The sequence below is a fragment of the Lissotriton vulgaris genome, chromosome 11 (assembly GCF_964263255.1).
Source record: "Lissotriton vulgaris chromosome 11, aLisVul1.2, whole genome shotgun sequence".
Lineage (NCBI taxonomy): Eukaryota > Metazoa > Chordata > Amphibia > Caudata > Salamandridae > Lissotriton > Lissotriton vulgaris.
The window spans coordinates 414,891,946-414,911,521 of record NC_141699.1 but is presented as its reverse complement, the minus strand read 5'-3'; the positions used below and the strand labels follow the sequence as shown (position 1 = coordinate 414,911,521).

General features: G+C 42.4%; 1 long non-coding RNA gene across 1 annotated transcript; it reads left to right on the top strand.

Moving 5' to 3' along the window:
* Nucleotides 1–1,589: 1,589 nt before the first annotated feature.
* Nucleotides 1,590–5,498, top strand: LOC147679908 (uncharacterized). The gene is made up of 4 exons (XR_015301017.1): nucleotides 1,590–1,695; nucleotides 2,121–2,225; nucleotides 2,319–2,341; nucleotides 2,744–5,498. It is a non-coding gene; the product is annotated as an uncharacterized LOC147679908 (long non-coding RNA).
* Nucleotides 5,499–19,576: the final 14,078 nt, after the last annotated feature.

The window sequence follows — 19,576 nt, the reverse complement described above, 5'->3', positions numbered from 1 at the left end:
ATGGACGGGTTCTCAAGAGAAACTTGTAGGCTTTATTGAATACATGAATACTAATGACTTAGACATTTCCTTCACTTCTTGCCACAGTAGAGACAAAATTTCCTTTCTGGACGTTGAATTCTTCATAAAAGGTAACAAAATTGAGAGCAGGACCTTTAGAAAAGAAACGGCTTGTAATTCTCTGCTGCATGCGACCAGTGCACATCCACCGCATCAGATAAATGCCATCCTGTATGGGGAACTGATGAGAATAAGACGGAATTGCAGCACAGAAATAGACTTTAGAGACCAGAAAAAAGGAACCCTACGTAGATTTCTTAATAGGGGCTATAATACGATTGGACTTAAGAAAGCTGAATCCAAGATTGATAGGATCAAACGGGAGGAAACGCTCAAGGATCCCCCTAAGAAAGATAAGGAGGTGAATCAGATTAGGCTCATCACTGGATACAATGACCTGTCGAAAGTCGTGCTTAAGAGTCTTAAGAAGCACTGGCATATGCTTCGGGCAGACAAGTACTTGGACAAATTCATAACTAATAAGCCAGCAATAACCTATAAGAGGGGTCGCACACTTAGGGACTTCCTAAGTCCTAGTTATCCAATGTCATCTGGTAATACTGACTGGTTAACAGAACATGGTAAAGGCTTTCATAGCTGTAGACAATGTACAGCTTGTAAATGGGCCAAACACAAAATTACTCATTTTGAAGGCCCTAATATGAAGAGATATGAGCTTCGATACAATATCAACTGTCTCACCAAATATGTTGTCTATGCTGTGGAATGTAAGTGTAAGAAAACGTACATTGGCAGTACAATTAGGACCCTACGGGAAAGAATTTGTGAACACATCAGGGCAGTTAAATTTGGAGACATGAGATATCCCCTAGCTGCACATCTGCCAATCTGTGCACTTCAAACATCTAATAGACGCTTTGAATATTATGGGATAGATCATATACAAAGACACCCAAGAGGGGGAAATAGGGAACTTATGCTACGCAGAAGAGAAGCAATGTGGATATTGAAAATGCGTAGTATAGAATGCGGCTTGAACATTGATCATGAGCTACATTATTTTTTGGGTGACAACAGATGAATAGCGTTGTAATGAACTCTGTCACAGTGATATATAAATTTTGTAGGTTGCGGAGTATACAAATGAAATTCAGAAATATCAATAACACTGTATGCAACATCTGTAAGAAATGGCTGTTCTCTCTGTATATGTATAGCATTAACTGTATTGTGGAAGAAAAGTTGGTTTGGTTCTGGACATTTCCCTTGCTCTCTTATATTGATTCTTTATTAATGATACATTTTACCCAGTAGCGTTTACACTCATTTGCTATTAGCATTGGAATTATTGAGATCGATTTTAAATCGCTTTCTTAGTCAAATGTGAAACATACCTACGTTGTTATAAATTACGATAGTACTTAACCTCTATTAAATTAATGAGAGTTATACGAGGGAATACTTTCCACCATCTAGGCGACATTACCAAGATGGCTGCATGATTTCTTTACACATAGTCCTTTCTTAATTTTTACGCAAAACTTAACCGATCAGGGAGGGTTTCTTAGGAGAGCCAATAGGATTTAGAGATGGACGAACTTGGTCTACCGCGTACGCGGAACAGATATGGCGAGGGAACACACGGAGACAACGTTACTCGAGCTGAACTAAAAGGTAAAAGAACACTAGATGAATTTCGGGTTTCTTTTCTTGGCACCTAACAAACAAATGTAGATATACCAACTAGTTTGGTTTTGAACTTAAATACATGTCGCTCTCGGCAGTCTGGTAAGGGGGCTGTCACGCATGTGCCAATTGAAACAACTTGGAACGCTGATATTATGTGATAGATATGTAGTTTAATGTTTGTAGACACGCAATCGATCAATGCTATGATTATGGTACAACCCACGGAACTTTATGGGTTACTCTCGAATTGACTCACGAACACCAGAATTGAGCACTAATTCTGATAGCTTGTTGTTAGTATTCTTCTATTTATGTTGTATAAAGAGAACCTCTATAGCTGCTTTTTACACTTAACTAACCATGTTACACTCTGTAGTGACTATAATTAAAACCGACGTTTTATACTACAGAATCACTAGATGAAAACCGATTACGGAGTTTAAGAACACTAATACGGACACGTTGTTTGGTTATTTGGAACCCACGTGTGGGTTGGAATTATCACCACACTTAAAGTAGGTGCCCCTGATATTGATTAACATCTATAGATAATAGATACGCTTCATATAAATGGACTATACATAACTGTGGAATTTTGTTCTCCACAGAGCACGCAAACGGAAACAACTAGGTATCTCTCGCCTTTTTATTAATTATCCATAACTAATATCATCAGTTTTAGGTTTATGAGACCTCACTCTCTCCTTTCTGCTAACTTGCATGAAAAATATTTTGCTTACTAATTGGGATTACTTTATCATTAGCAATTCTGCATTCACACTCCAATCTTCTCATTTTCACTAGTGGTCCTTTTGAATTTCTTAAGGGAAGTAAGGTTGAGATATCCTGAACCAAACTGAAACTACCTTTTTTACCTGAAAAAATATTTGAAATGATGCTTAATTAATTTGATATGTCACAATTGGTGATGGGTCTTGGTGAACTTTATTCACTATTGTGGCCTGGGATACTAACTGTCCGGAGAAGCTGATGAAATATTACATAGCCCTTTTTGTATGTTTATTCTATGCAGCCTTGAGAAAGTCGCAAGAAGTAGCGACGAAACGCGTTGGCTGTGGTGCTGCTTGAAGAAAAATCAAAATTAAATAATCAAGACAAGAAGTTGACCTGCAAATTTCATTTATTGGCTCACTTGTGCTTTTGTGCCTAAATCATTTTCTTATTTGGTTTGAATAAGTTGCAATAAGCTGATATAATTACGTGTGCTTGGGAGCTAGAGAATTCTTGTGGTGAGGGACTTGTCTCTCCGTTTGTGGAATTTATGTGGTTTTCCACACCTTTGAGCACCGTACAAATACATAAGTATTGATACATAGTGCGAATCTGAAACCTGAGCGCCATTTACCCTATAACTAACCACGATATTTTGTTGCACGTTTTGGCGTATGCAGGCCTTGATCACATGACGTGTCTACAAGTCCTCCCCTTATTTAAAGTACCAAGTGCTAAAACAACATGGAAGACAGACTATCGTTCTGGCTCCCACTTTACAGATAGCAGCAAAAGTTATTTGTACATTTGATTGAAATTTTGAACAGCATTTAGACGCCTTTTTACGACATGGATAAATATAACTGTAAAAATACAATAAATAATCTACACTTATATTTTAAGAACATCTCTTTTTAAAAAGCATAAAAAAACATTAAAAGACATAAAAAGCACTAAAAGACCCATTGAATCATAGTGGCCATTTGATACAAGCCTAATAATATTCTAATAATCTGGTTTCTATTCTATGTCTTTTGTCTATAATATATTTTCACTAATTGCCAAGAGTCATCTAATGTACCATCTTTGTCCTGCCCCAATGGGCCGATCTTTGCTGCTAAGATATTAAAGTGCATATGCTTTAAATTTGCTATTAGTGTTAAAGTGCTGTCTTGCCCTTGCAGTTATTCTGCAGTGCAATGTTCCACTCATAAAGTGCCTAAGTGCCAAAAAAGATTTTGTGCCAGGAATCATTAACAAAACTAATAAGTCAAAAAGAAGGAAGGTTATTTACAGGGATTTAGAGGTGCAGACTTATTTTTAGATATATGCTAGATTGCATTAGTGTTTCAAATCAATATTTACTGAGTGAACTACATCTAGGTTTGGGGCTGTAACCTATTATAGCCATGTGTAATGGGTCTCATTTTTGTTAAGACCTTGTGGGCTTTTGCTGTCAAATTCCAAGATGTACCTAGTTTCCACTCTCCTAAGGGTTGCCTTCCTGTTCCCCCCTTCTTGGTGAAGGTACCAAGTCCTCAACATATTATTTCAGATGATGTAACTTGTTGTGTACTTCCGTAAAGTGACTTGCCACCGGGTAACTAAGATCCACATTTGTTGTGGCTCTTAGGTGCTGGAGTATTCTCTTGTGGACTTGCAGTTTTGTGGGACCCACGTAGCGCAGTCCACAAGAGAACTCCAGCATATAGATGGCAAACTCCGTTTTGCATGAAAGGAGCTTTTGGATCTTAGTGGGACTGGGTTTGAAAGACGTGGTATAAGATGTCTTACAGATACCAAATTTACAAGCCCTGCAAGCGGAGCATCTAACGAAGCCCTTTCGTGCTGCCAGCCAACCTGAACTTGTACTGATTTTGGGACTGCTGCTCACCAGGAAATCACTTGTTGACAGAGCCTTTCTAAATGTTATGGTTGGTCTTATAGGAAGCGACTCCGCAACTACAGGATCACTTCACACTAGGTGCCAGTTTTTCTTTATCACCCTTCATAGGTTATCTCTCTGTTTGTTGTAAGTAAGGATTCATCTAGGAAGGCTGAAATTGAATTGAATTGAATTGTTCCTACTCTTGAGCAAGCTTTTTCGAGATTTTCATAATAGGTAATCCCTACATAGGTCCCTGCGTAATCCCTATTAGGTCAATCTCCCTACTGTAGATTCTAACCAACTCGCACCCGGAGCATTTCCCCATAAGAGATATGTATTGTGTGTTTACTGGTGGCATGAAGTAGGGTGTTACCTGCAGTTAGTTTATGATACAATTTGGTTTCAAGGCGATTATTTGCAATGAAAACCTTCACATTTAAAAAGTAAACTGAGCTGTCACTGATGTTATAGGTAAACTGCAAATTGATATCATTATTGTTAATACTTGTGATAAAATCAAACACACTCTATCTGCTCCCTCTACAGATCAGGAAAAGATCATCAATATATCTTACCCACTTTATAACATGATTTGCCAGAATATTCGTGCACATGGACTTTACAATCATCTCCTCCCACCATCCCATGTGGAGGCAAGCGTAGTTTGGAGAAATGCTTGCCCCCATCGCTACCCCTCTAATCTGTTGGTAGACTTGGGTTTGGAATAGAAAGAAATTATTGTTTAGGCAAAATATAGTTAGGCTGATAATCATTTTGTTATGTTGGTAAAATGTAATACCCTCTTGCCTAAAAAGTGTTTCAGCGCCCTGATACCATCTATGTGATGTATACTAGTGTACAGATTGGATACATGCAAAGTCATTAACAGGTAGTCCTCATGCCATTGACAATCATGTACTTGTTTCAAAAAGTCAGTTGTATCCTGTACAAAAAATGGTAGGGCTCTCACATGTTCTTGTAGGAAGAAGTCAATGTATATTGATACGTTCTCCCAAAAACTTTGTTTCGCCAATATTATTGGTCTACTTGACGGTTTTTAAATGTCTTTGTGCACTTTTGGGATAAAATAAATCACAGGCATGATCAGATAATCATTTTTTGAAAATCTATATTTATCCTGATTGAGTAAACCGGCACTCCTCCAGGCAAGAAGTTTGTTGAACAGTTTATTTTGTACCGATGTTGTTATTTGTTTGTTGCTTAATTTGTTATGTTATGTGTGTGTTATGTTATGTTATGGGTTCTTGTATAGCGCACTATCACTCCGAAGAGTATCTTGGCGCTGGGACTTTCAGAGTCTAACAGATGAAAAATTAGACTGTACAAGAGAGGGAGACGAATCAGATTAGGGTTTGGCATACTTTGTCTGGTAATGAATAAATCCATGTTTTTAGTTGTTTTCTGAAACTAACTTCTGTGTTAATAGCACGAAGGGATTGAGGAAGTTTGTTCCATGCTTTAGTACTGATTACATGTAGGGATTTTCCACCTTTCGTTATCAGTCTGAATTTAGGAGCAGTCAACAGATTAGATGAGGATCTCAGTTCACGAACAGGATGATATTGTTTGAAGTATTTTTGTAAGTAGGCTGGGCTTTGATGATGGATGGCTTTAAAGGAGATCGTCAAAACTTTAAACAAAATACGTTTTTGCACTGGAAGCCAATGCAGTGCGTTAAGCGCAGCAGAGGCTGAAGATCTTTTTGTCCAGCCCAGAACAAGCCTGGCTGCGGCGTGTTGTACCATCTGCAGTTTTTGGAGGGCAGCTTTATTTAGCCCAGCATACAGACCATTGCAGTAGTCTAACCGCGATGTAATGAGTACTACTGCAACAGTCTGTCTGGCACTCAGAGAGAGGAGTTTGAAAAACTTCCTCAAACCTCTGATAATATTAAAGCATTTACCAGCTACTTCTCTAGTTTGTTGGCTAAAGGACAAAGTGTTGTCAAATTTAACCCCTAAATTTCTTGCTGCATTTACAGTGTTAGGTGGCGCTTCTGCTTCTTTGGGCCACTAGGATTGAGGGGAAAAACAGTTATTGATGCCAAAAGGTATTATTTCTGTTTTGGCAGAGTTACATTTAAGATGATTACTAGTCATCCATGCAAATACTGCAGAGAGGCATTCTTTGAGAGAGATTTCTGCATTCGCCACATTTTTATCCAGTGTCAAAATTAACTGGGTGTCGTCAGCGTAAGCTATAGAGTCAATACCAAACGAGGAAATGAGATGCATCAGGGGAACCATGTAAAGGTTTAATAGAGTAGGGCTCAAACTTGAGCCCTGCAGAACCCCTGTAGTCAGGATTTTTTCCTTGGAGCGGAATTGACCCAGCATAATGACCTGCCGTCTGTGTGGCAAAAGAATTCTGAACCATTTGAGCACGGTTCCTGCTATGCCTGCATTAGCTAGGCAGTGTAAAAGGATAGCATGGGATACCGTGTCGAAGGCTGCAGAGAGATCTAAAAGGATCAGGACAGCCTTCTTGCCCTGATCCAGTGCAGCTCGAATGGTTTCAGTGGTGGAAAGTAATGTTGTTTCAGTCGAATGATGTTTCCTGAAACCCGCTTGGCATGGGTGGAGGACTTCATTCTCCTCCAAAAAAGTCACCAGTTGTTTATTTGCACAGGATTCAGTAAGTTTACATAGGATTGGGAGGAGTGAGATGGGACGTAGGTTAGAAAGAGTATTGGGGTCTTTTATAGCTTTCTTTTGTAGGGGTCTCACTGCTGCTACTTTCCAGTTGGAGGGAATCTCGCCTGAAGAGAGGGAGATATTAACAATGGAGTTTATTCTGGGATTAATTTCATTTACTATTGCTTGCAGCAGGGTGGGAGGGCATGGATCAAAAGGTGACCCAGATTTCATATTTAATATTGCTTTATAAGTGCCTTTCAGACTGATGGGATCAAAGGTAGACCAGCCAGAATTTTGTGAACTTAAATTGATCTCTTTGTCAAAATTTTGTTGTTTAGAGATAGGGAACTCTTTAGTGATAGTTTCAATTTTCTGGAAGAAGTAATCAGCTATCTTATCGCATATGTCCTGAGACGGAGGGATATCTTGCTTTAGTGCCTTTGGATTTCTGAAGCTGTTTACAATATTGAATATTTCTTTTTGTTTATTTCCTGACGCTTCAATCTGTGCCGTGTAGTACACTGATTTAGCGTTTTTTATGGCGGTATGATATTGTTTCCACTCTGTCTTATAGATTCTTTGATCCTCTTTCTTATAGTAGCGTCACCACTTTCTCTCTAAGATTTTCACATTAGTTAACATATCTTTAAGTTGTCCTGAGAACCATGGCGCCGAAAGCTTTTTTTTTGTTAGATTTGGGGCCTGCTCCTCTGGTAGTGATTTTGTTACCTATCATATTCATCCAACCCTCGAATTTCTGATTGTCTGTGTGAGTGTTACCCGTAAAGATGGGTTTATTATCATTAGTCCATTTTATCAGGTCAGGGCGAGCAATGATTTTGCCCCTACAAGGGACTTGTTTGTCCTTGATATTAAATGCTTTCTTCCTTCTTTCATTATCATTAATGCTAAAATTAAATTCAATACATTTGTGGTCCGTCCATGTTTGTTGTACTGGGGGGTTAACAGTCATCGTGTCCATGGTGGTACCCACACAATCAAGTGTATGTCCTGCCGAATGAGTGGGTTCCGAGATGTGCATCATCAGACCTAAAACCTGCATGATTTCTTTGAAATCTGCGACATGTTTATCGTTGGAATCATCCACACGAAGGTTTAAATCTCCCAATACAGTGAAGTTCACAAACCTGAGAGTTTGACCACTGAGTACTTCCCCTATAGTTTCCAGAAATTGCTTGGCATATCCCGGAGGCCTATACAGTAATACACCCGCAAAGGAAAAGAAGTCTCCTATTGTTATACAGAAGCTTAAGCTTTCTGCACCTAAAATATCGATCAGCTCTGTTATAGTGCATTTGAAAGTATCCCTATATATGATTGCCAAACCACCACCACGGTGGACTCGCCTGTCCTGCCTCTGGATTAAGTAGCCGGTGGGAAGGGCATGGGCTAAATCGGGATTCGGCCATTCACGTAGCCATGTCTCTGTGTTAAATAGGCAGTCCAAAGCATGTTCTGTGATAAGATCATAGATATGGAGTGCATTTTTGCACATTGAACGTGCATTTATAAGACCACCTTTTATGGATATGGATTTAGCATTGCATTTGGGTTTGCAGAATGGGAGTAGTGTCGACTTACACTTTGAACAGCCTATCGGCTCTTGCCAGGAATCCGCATTAATGGTATGCTGGCAATGTTTGGAGTGAGTATTCCGAGATTGTAGCTCCTCTCTTGACCAAACAATTAGTGGAGTAGGATGTTGGGCCCTAATCTCGTCCTTAGCGCGGACGGGCGCAGACGGGCAGGACTTTGGCTCGACTTTGGCGCGCTTTCGGCGCCGCTGCAAGCGTCCGCTGCGCGGAGAGGTGGCCATCTCCTTTTATAGTCTACAGCGCTAGAGCACTGGGACTTACTAGTTCCACCAATATGGCCACCACGAACCACTATTTATTCAGGGGTCAATGGGAGTTGTTTCCCAATGCGAGGGGATTGCAGGATTATGGGTAAAACACGGCGCAAATCAGGTATTTAATAACGTTTCCAAATGAAAGTTTTAAAAGTTACACAAGTAGCCTAACACCCGGCTTTCCGCCTCAGGTGTACACAAAGTCTTGCGAACTATCGCGTTGCCTCCTTTTATAGTCTACAGCGCTAGAGCGCTGGGACTTACTAGTTCCACCAATATGGCCACCACGAACCACTATTTATTCAGGGGTCAGTGGGAGTTGTTTCCCAATGCGAGGGGATTGCAGGATTATGGGTAAAACACGGCACAAATCAGGTATTTAATAACGTTTCCAAATGAAAGTTTTAAAAGTTACACAAGTAGCCTAACACCCGGCTTTCCGCCTCAGGTGTACACAAAGTCTTGCGAACTATCGCGTTGCCTCCTTTTATAGTCTACAGCGCTAGAGCGCTGGGACTTACTAGTTCCACCAATATGGCCACCATGAACCACTATTTATTCAGGGGTCAGTGGGAGTTGTTTCCCAATGCGAGGGGATTGCAGGGTTATGGGTAAAACACGGCGCAAATCAGGTATTTAATAACGTTTCCAAATGAAAGTTTTAAAAGTTACACTAGTACCCTAACACCCGGCTTTCCGCCTCAGGTGTACACAAAGTCTAAATTTGTAGCCCTCTCGGTCATTTAATTGTAGCAAGGCTTCCTCTAAGTATTGTTTTTTGGGCCATATCACCACATTGCCTCATTTCTCCGAATTTCTTATAGCTAATGTATCATGGTCTTGAAGCTTTTTCATTAATTGGGGATATTGGTGTTGGTGAGTACATAGGTGTTTAGTTGCTGCATGAATTGTATAATTTAATTTCTTAACTTCGGCCGTGATTGTTTCATTGAAAGAGTCAATTGAGTCCCTTTGCTAGAGTCGGTATGAATCTAGATGTAGGTTTAAAGCCTGTGTTAATAGTTGCATTGACTTTTATTAGTTGATCTGCCAAGATTTGTTGCGTAGCCCTTGGTTCCTCAAGTATGGGTTCATCACTTTGTAGGGCTTGCATATCACACTGAAGACTTACATCCGAGGCTGACAATGAACTGGCCCCATTTGTCGCAGCCTCTCCAGATGTTGGTTTTAGCGCTTTGCTTTGTTTTGGTAGATGACATTTTTTTAGTTTTAGTTTTCTAATACATTTATAGATGTCTGCCCTGGTTTTGGGTGTAGTCAAAATTGCTCTCTGGGCAAAATGACAATCCCAGCTATAGGAATTGTTATCCCACATTATTTAGGTTAATTTCTGAAGGGTTGATTATGTTATTGGCAGTTTGCATTTCTTGTGTTACTTGTGCCTCCAGTTTCTGCTGGCTGGTTTCTTGTTCGAGCGTGGTTTTTCATTGGCGCCTTGTTCGCAGTCTTTCCCAGCGCTTAATATTCCTCCTTTGTCTGCTTTAGAATTTGTAGTCCTGGGACGCAGAGTTTTGCGCCTTTCCTGCTGTAAAAACTTAAATTCTTCAGCAAGCGTATGTTTGGGTTTTTTCTGATTCATGCCTCCCACTGCGCCCGTATATATAAGTATACTACTGAGTTGCGGTTTGCTCGGCAAGCGCCTAACCGCAGGTGGTGCATCAAAAAGACATCACCACTGGCGCCTTTAAACAACAAACACAAATCTCCTTGAGCAACAAAGAGTATCTGCACTTGAACACTGGTAAGATACTTTTTTTCACTGGACACCACCGTTCCAAACAGCTATGAGACGCGTTTCGGCTTTGAAAGCCTTTCTCAATCAGAACACCATTTTCGTGTTGGTCCAATCAGGCATACTTATATATAGAGATGAAAAATAAACTATTGTACTCAACACCTGCAGGTGGTATTCATTGTTATATGAATATATCTAGAGGAACAAGTGCACAGCGGGTACTTCGTAGGTGTAATTGAGTTTAAGTTGGGTTGGTAGGTGCTCCCGTGGTATCGTCTCCTGTCCACATGACGATTGAATCAAAAGAATCTTAGAAGTGCATCCAATTGAGAATTGGTAGCATCCCAAGGGGCACACTGATGATCAATGTTCTATTATACTTGGTAAAAGACATTTCTTAGGCTCAATTGATATGGTAGAATTTTGACTTATTCCATCACATTATGGCAATTCTTCCTTTTTTCACCATTATTCTTATTTGTTACACACAAAGTTCAATATGAGCTCCAATGCATTTCGGGCATTGGCCCTTTGTCTGGGAGCATATCGACAAAAAATAACATAACTCATGTTGAAACTGTTAGCTCATCATATCATCTAAATGAGAACAACTACAACGGTTATATTCTGTGACGTATGGGGAATAATGTAAACATGCTCAAGTGAAGAACGCATGCGGTGCAAAAAACGTGCAACTTATAAATGCTGAGTTGCGATGAATGGAACTTACTGAATTGGCGAGTTTGCGGTTTCTCAATGTGGGAAGTCTAATACAAACACACACAGCCTACAACCAGGAAGTTCCGGTACACCCGAGCCGAGCAAGAGACGACACGCGTTTCTCTTCCCCCGTGAGTATGATATTCAGCTACCGACACGTTAGCCTTGCTGCATATTCCCATACTTAGGAATATCATACTTACGCTGCATTTTGTCCATTTTAGACTTCCCACGTTGAGAAACCGCAAACTCGCCAATATCCACAAGCAACAGCAAAGGGCTTAATACGTAGATGAAAGTCCCCGCCAAGAGAGTTCAATATCGCTCAGTGCCGAATTCTCAGCCCACGAGCGGTACAAAAGGGGGTGGTGATGGACGGAGCATCTGAATCAATCAAACACTCACACCCAGTCAAAAGACCTGGGTTTAATCCATCACCGTTCTTTAGCCCACTCTGCCACCCCAGTTCAGACATGGTTATATGCAAATCAGTCTGACCCTGTGCCTCATTGGAACAGTCCAGCCCGAACTGGCAAGCCAGGTCTTCCCTGGACCGGAAACAAGCTTCCGAGGACCGGTTTCTGGCATTCCAGCCGTCTTCAGCCCGGCTTGCTTGAATCCAGTGGCAAAGTGAGAAAGGGACTCACGTCAGAGCATACCCTGCCACACTTATGGCGGCCAAAAGCAGTACAAAAGGGGGTGGTGATGGACGGAGCATCTGAATCAATCAAACACTCACACCCAGTCAAAAGATCTGGCTTTAATCCATCACCGTTCTTTAGCCCACTCTGCCACACCAGTTCAGACATGGCTAAATGCAAATCAGTCTGACCCTGTGCCTCATGGGAACAGTCCAGCTCGAACTGCCAAGCCATGTCTTCCTTGGACCGGAAACAAGCTTCCGAGGACCGGTTTCTGGCATTCCAGCCGTCTTCAGCCCGGCTTGCTTGAATCCAGTGGCAAAGTGAGCAAGGGACTATATTTATTTATTTATTAAAGCCACAATACTTCCCAGCCTGACCTGCTAAATACTTACATTTTTGCTGTAAAGTCATGCATTGTAAAGGCATATGGGTGGTAAAGGCATGTGTTGTAGAAACATGAGTGGTAAACATGCGGTCGTGGTAATGACCGCATTGTAAAGGCATGCGCTGTAATTGCACATGTGGGTCTGTCATACAACCCACTACCCCTCGTCACTAGGGGTTGGACTTTGAGGAACTTTTGCCAGGCTGAGGAGGTGATGCCCACTGGGCTGTGAAATCCTAGGCCTTGCAATCTTCAGCTCAAGCAGCCTGGGACCTGCACATTTAGCGCATGTCTAATTTCTGTCTGCCTGACCTGAATGCGAAGCCTGTCTCTCAGGCTGACCTTTGTTCAGCCTGACAGACACTTTTTGTTGGGGAAAAAGGTGGGAGCATGGCCTCTCCAGCCCTAATGAAGAGCTGCTGCTGCTCTGTCTTATGCAGAGGACATTGAAACGTCCTTGTCAGTTAAGAACGAAAAGGCAGCTACCTCCGGTTTTCATAAATGTATGCCATCCGTGGCTTAGTGGATAAGCAGAAACACACTAAAGCTGGAAAGGGATAGGACAGAGCTTCTGTACTTTGATTCTCTGTCAATAATATGTTCACCAAACTGGTGGTCTCAAGACTTTGGGGAGCCCCCTCTGCCATCATCAGCAAAAATCCTTGGATTTGTTATTGGGGCTTAAACCTGGTAAACAAATGAACATGGTCTCAGCTTCTTGTTTTCTATATTTGACGATACTACCAAAGGTCCTTCCATGTTACGAAAATAAATCACACAAACTGGTGGTGCAGACCACATTTTTATCACACCTGGTTTACTGTAATAGACTATATTTAGGGCTGCCTGGCGAAGCCACAGCGAGACTGCAAAATGTCCAAAGCTAGGCGGCTAGGCTTTTGACTGGAGCTAAACATCAACATGCAGTCTCTCCAGCATTATAATCATTTCATTGGTTAAAAGTAAACAAGATAATTATGTTTCAAATTGCATGCCTGGCACATGGGGGTTTCTATAACAAGGACAAACGATCTACTAGGTGTCAAGCCTGCAAGACGAATAGATCACTGCTCTCAGCAGATACATGCCCCCTTAGTGTTCCACAAACCTTTTTTGCCTGCAAGGTTGGGAGAGGTTTCTCCTTTCTCGCACACAAGATCTGGAACACCCTGCCCTTACACATAAGAGCCGAAATCAACCATCTTAGGTTTCGCAAAAGCATAAACACTTGGCTATTCGATCAAAGGTAGAATCTATCTTGCTCATCCTCTAACTTGATGACCTGGTGGTTGTGGCAATGAGGCTATGACTTTCAACTGTTTTTTCCAGTGCTAGGACATCCTCGTGGGGTAACATATGCAATTTAGAAATATTTATCATCAACAACTTCATTATTCCTGTCAGTATATACAATAATTTGTGCTGTATGGTGGACGCGCTGAATGATTTTACAATGCGCCCTGCTGTCGGAGCTAACGTTGATTTGCCTGTGTCCAAGTCTGTTGATGGAAATTGATTGGTGCATACAACATCTGTTGAGCCTGGTGCAAGGTTGTGTGACCCTTTGACAAGCATTTTCAGGTTTTGTTCCCTCCCATCACTGAGTCCTGATGGTGGTTTTGTGGACCATTTGCGCCATCTGAGACCGAAACCTTGACAGTGTGTCCCTTTTAACATCATTGATAATGCCATATGGTGCTTCAGTCCTCTCAGAACATTTGAAATATGAAGATGAAAACACATGGGACTGTGGATTTATAAACCTGTATGGTTAAGAGGACTTTGGCTTTTCTCAGATCCCCAGAGTAAATACATACTATAAAATGTACAGGGGCTATGTGGTGTGGCAGTGTTGTTATATTAAGTATTGCTGCATAGACTGCCCTTTTTCTGAATTTGTTACAATGTATATGATGCAATATTGGTTCATTTTTCGATAATTTATTAATTTTCGATCTAAAACTCCATCTTTGTCAATAATAATATGCTGTTGATGGAATGCGTAGGTGATTTACTGATCACTTGCAGTTGGATCATTATATTGACCAATATACTACTGATTTGATTATAAATAATTCCTCCAGGAACACATTCATTTCCTAACTATATTACCCAGTTCCCTGGGGGAAGATTGGATTGCCCTTTTGTATAAAGAATACTGTAAGGCAGATATAGGAATTGGCATCACGTGTTTAACTCCACCCCTACAAAGTTAGAGGATGGAGTCCAGTACAAATTACCCATTTGTTGGTCTGAGACATGCAAAAAAGATGAGTAGGATTCCCTTTAGGACAGTAGCAGTTGTATCCCAACCTAGAGGCCTATCAGGATGGCGGACGGACCTGCGTCCGTCCGCCACCCCTGAGGTGGAGGGACCGTCCGCAGGGACAGCGGCGGTCCCGCCGTTGGAATTAGGATATGACCGCCACCCTGGCGGGCACATCCCGTATATTTTATATTGCGGCGGGTGCTGCTTTGAGCAGCACACGCCGCAATGTAAAATATGCATGTTCACCTTTGGCATGCACAACTTGGCAGGCACCGCGTGGTGCCTACCACCTTGTGCATGCCAAAGCAGAGGGGTACCATAGGTACCCCCATGTGCACCCCCTACCCCCAACACCCTGGGGGCCCGCATGGGGCCCCCAAACACAAACACCGCCACCATATTTGCGTGCATACACCATGGATCAGTGGCGGACGGACTTGCCATCCGCCGCTGATCCTACCACCATCCTAATGTGGCGGTGGGTGTTTCGAATGTCCGCGGCGGTGAATCCGCATCCTCCGGGCCGGCGGTGGCTTCCACCGCCTGGAGGATGCGGATTCACCGCCATCATAATCGACACCAAAGTTACCTTGACACTTAGCAGCAGGAGTGTGAGAGAAACAGTGTTTGCAAGTCACCCCTAAGATAGAGATCCTTTCTGTGAAATAGCAAGCAAGGGTCGCAGGGAGAAGTTGATGCTAATATGCTGTTGTAGTGAAGAGTTAGTACTGAGCAGCATTGTGTGGAGTAGGGGAGATCAATCAGTCCCCTGGACTAAGGCCTGAGACTAAAATGAGAGACCTCTTATGTAGTAAAAGCAAAGCAAACCCTACAGATACACATAAGACTAAAATCATAAATAGAAATAAAAGAAGCAAGATTTTACATGGGTACAGGGACAAAGGGACAGACGCCTGTAGCGTGGATGGCAATTCATTAAAATTCCAGCGATAAACGATTTGGCATCACGTGTTTAACTCCACCCCTCCAATGACATCACAGGACGTGTCATCACACACACCTTTAGCACCATAGACAACACAGGGAGTGACTTCCTGAAGCCTTTGAACGTGATCACATCAAATGAAGTGGATAAGTGCATTATATCTGTAGTGTAAAATTATTAGACTAAGTTCACTGGAGCAAAGAAGAAAGCACCATTATTAAGACAGATTCTCCAAAACCTACCCAGATGGTTTCTGTAGTGCCCGGATCAATATCCCAAGACACACCAAAATAAACATGCGCCCTAAGATGAATAAATTACAGACACTGACAATGAGGTACAGTTACCGATAATCCCACTGGCACAATGCCCACTCTGCTGAAGTTGTTCACTCACAGTAATCAGAGGGTCAAAATCACATAGTTGGGGATATCGGCCATAACCACCGCTAGTAAGGACACAGCAATTGGGTATGAAGGCTGCAACCGCCTTTATCAATAAACAAATGCCAAAATTTGAGAGAAACAAATCCAAATATCAACACATATTGTGATTCCTAGGGACGAGGCATTCCATGCTATAAACATTAATTTGTATACAAAGTAATTCAGTTAATAACAAATGTCCCCTGTCCATATCTAGCTTCCAACCAACATGAGCTCAGTGAAAAATCTACGGCAGAGTCTAGAAATGAAGACAGATCTCATTCCCGGACCAGATCTCTCTCACAAAAATTCTGTACAAAATCACCATTTCTGTAATACCATGAAAGTCAAATGGTTTTATACTAAGGCGTTGGCTTCCTACCTTCCACCACAACACACACAAGACACTCAGTGGGACAGCTGAGTGTTCAAGTAAGCCCATGCAAATCAATTGATGCATCAAAATAAACACACCTGCAAATCAATTGGTGCATCAAACAAATCACACCAGCTCAAGTGGAAGGAGAAATACAACTCCAAGAACATGGGATGGCTCAAAGAGGCCTGTTCTTAAGATAAACAGCCCTCTGCCCACCCCTCCATGCAATGAGAATAGTCGGCCAGACTCCCACAATGTGACTGTGCAAGCCAAAACCATTAAAAAAGTCGCAAATGAGATGGAAGTAGCAGGGAAAAAGCTCCAACATGCTATAGATAAGACCTTTCATCCACCTAAGGCAGTGGAAACCATACGTATGGTGGTGCAGGTGCACTATCCTTGATACACATAATTCTCAATAGAGGTGTAGAGTCAGAAAGCTCCGCAGATGTCAACAGTACTTGTTTTATCAACCGCTCGAAAATAAATTGTTGAGTAGACCAACAAGAATTTGAACCTTTGACCATGGTGGCAAACCACAGACATTTATACACCAAAATGCTTGGGGAAGCGGAAGTGACATCACACACCCATTGAACCAGTGACATCACAGGAAGTGACATCATATGGCCTTTGGACCAAGATAGGCACCTCTAGTTCCAAAATGTTATGAGCCACTAGAGGAGTGTCCAAGGAATATATCCTCTCCCCATCACCCAGAGTGAGGCCTAGGCCCATGGAAGAGTTGAGCCAGGGGACCTTACAGTGAGAGGACAGTGACGTTCTTAGTGAATGAGGACCACGTAGGTAGAGTAATGAACATGAAGGAGATTGATGCCCAGGTCCATTAAAGAATGATGTCAATGTGGTTATTTAAACCCCAGTCAGGGGAGAGTGAGGCCCATAGGAGAGTGAAGCTGAGGGTATAGTGAGGACGAGGTGGAAAGAGAGGCCCATGGCATTGAGAAGCATAATGCCCAGGTGTAAGGGCAGTCTGAAGCAAAGCAGTGTGAGATTATTTGAAGTTAAATGAGAGGCTGTGACACACCTGGGGAAAAGTGAGTTCAACTTGGGTAGGGCAGAGCTCACCTGGGGAGAGCAAGGTGAAGGCATGACAATGAGAGCAATTCCTCTGAGCCCTCAAATGTCTCAAATCTTTGAGCGACTGGCTCACCCAGTCTAGGTTTTCACTTTGCATTCTGGTACCTGTAGTCCTGATTTTATACTGGGATAGACAGCTTACAAGTTTCAGAATGCTTGATTTGCTATTCTCTCTTGGTCCTGGGAATCTTTGGAGCACTGAAAATGAAGCAAAGAGATTTTAGCTCAGACGTGAGGAGTGCGAGCTACGGGAAGAGTGATCTCCTTGGGTGGAGAGTGAAGCTCAGGGAGCAGTGGAAGATCCAGGAAGAAGAGTGAGACTCGAGAGGGAGGGGGCAAGAGAAGAGGAGAAGAAAGCGAGCATCATGGGGTCCCTTGATCTAATAAAATCAATACTTTAGTTTCATATGACAGTTCATAAAAGTTTTGCCATTTGTAAGTGCGAAACATAACAGGTGTTCATATAACCTCATTTAAATGTACTCATGTAGCATCCTCAGAAGGAAGAAATGCTGAATTAGCTTTGCCAATATTTGATCTCGAGGTACACAGGTGGAAAAGAACTCAGAAGCGAGTTATTTACTTCGGATAGCTTCCATCACTCTAAAAAAAATGTGTACAGGGGCGTAGCTTGGTTAGTAAAATTGGGGTGTGTGAGCTTAAGCTTTTCCAACAATCACGTTGGCACATAGTGGTAAAATACATTATGCAACGAACATGAGAGGGGTTTGAGGGGAAGTAGAAAGGGAGAGGAAAGCATGTTGGTAGGGGCATTAAGTGAGAGAAAACACATTATGTTGTGAAATAACCAACATTTTTGAAGTTTTTAGAAACAGAGATAGGGAGAAAGTGTATGTCTGTTTTTGTCTCTGTGTGTAAAACTTCCTGATGAAATCCAACAGACACCTCACAGTACCCAACTGAAGGCACCTGTACCCAACTATTTATCACAAAATACATTTATTAAGGGGGTGCAGCACCCGAACCCCCCTGAATCTACATCCCTGTATGTGTATCCTCTCAAACTCTGCCTTTTCCAGTGGGAAGTAATCACCTTAGTGAAAGCACCATGCTGCTGCTTTCGTTGTTAGCTATGACAGGTACAGTTTGTTGCACCCCTCAGTGGTGCAACAAAACTTCACCTCCCCCTCCCCTGGCAAGGTACATGGAGGCCCCCTCCCCCACGCTCCTGACCTTGTCAGGAGCTCTAAGGCCAGTGGCCCGCCAACTGTGCACAGTGCTGCAGGGATCTCCCTGGAGCGAAGCCACCCGCAGGCTGTTGTTACGCCGCTGGCTCCGCTATGTAGGCAGTATACTGGTGTTGAACAACATGAAGTGTCCTGAAAATTGACTCAACTGCAGGAATCTCTCACTCTGCTGAACACATTGTGCCCAAAGCAAAATGAAAGGAGGAGGAGGGTGGCTATGGGTTTATATCTTTGATATCTGAGAGAAATATTAAAGACTGAGCCAACAACAGCTGCTCACCACAGTCCCGGCCAATCCATATTCAATGAAAGGCCGCTGGTGCATAGGTACAGGGCCTGTGCCACCGCACAGGCCGCCCTGCCTTGCATCAGCCCTGATGCCTTTGCCTCCTCTGAGCCCCTGGGTCACAAGGTAAGTGCTCGGGGATGCAGCTGTGACCTCTGGCGACCTCTAATTGACATCCATGGGTCAAACTCAGATACCTCAAGTGGAATAATTAGTCCATTGAGTGATCAGATGCGGGTAGTTATTAATGGCCCTGTGCTGTGCATGGAGCTGAACAGTGCATCTAGTGAAACATGGGAGGGACAGAAAGATACTAACAGAAGCAGAGCAGAGAGTGTTTTACTTTATAAGCATATGCTAATCTGTCACTAGCAGAGCCTCCAGACTAATGATGCATGAAACCGCCATCGGTGATTGGCCTTCAGGCACTTTCTCCTAAAACATATTTCATGATAGAAAGAGGAATCAAGCAAAAAGTAGCCACGCCGAGAGGCTGGAGAACTATTTGCCTGGTTAGGCTGAGCGCATTAAATTCGAAGATTAGGATTATTGAAAAGGAACGGTGTGCCTCCAATTTGTGCCCTATAGAGTGTTCTCGTC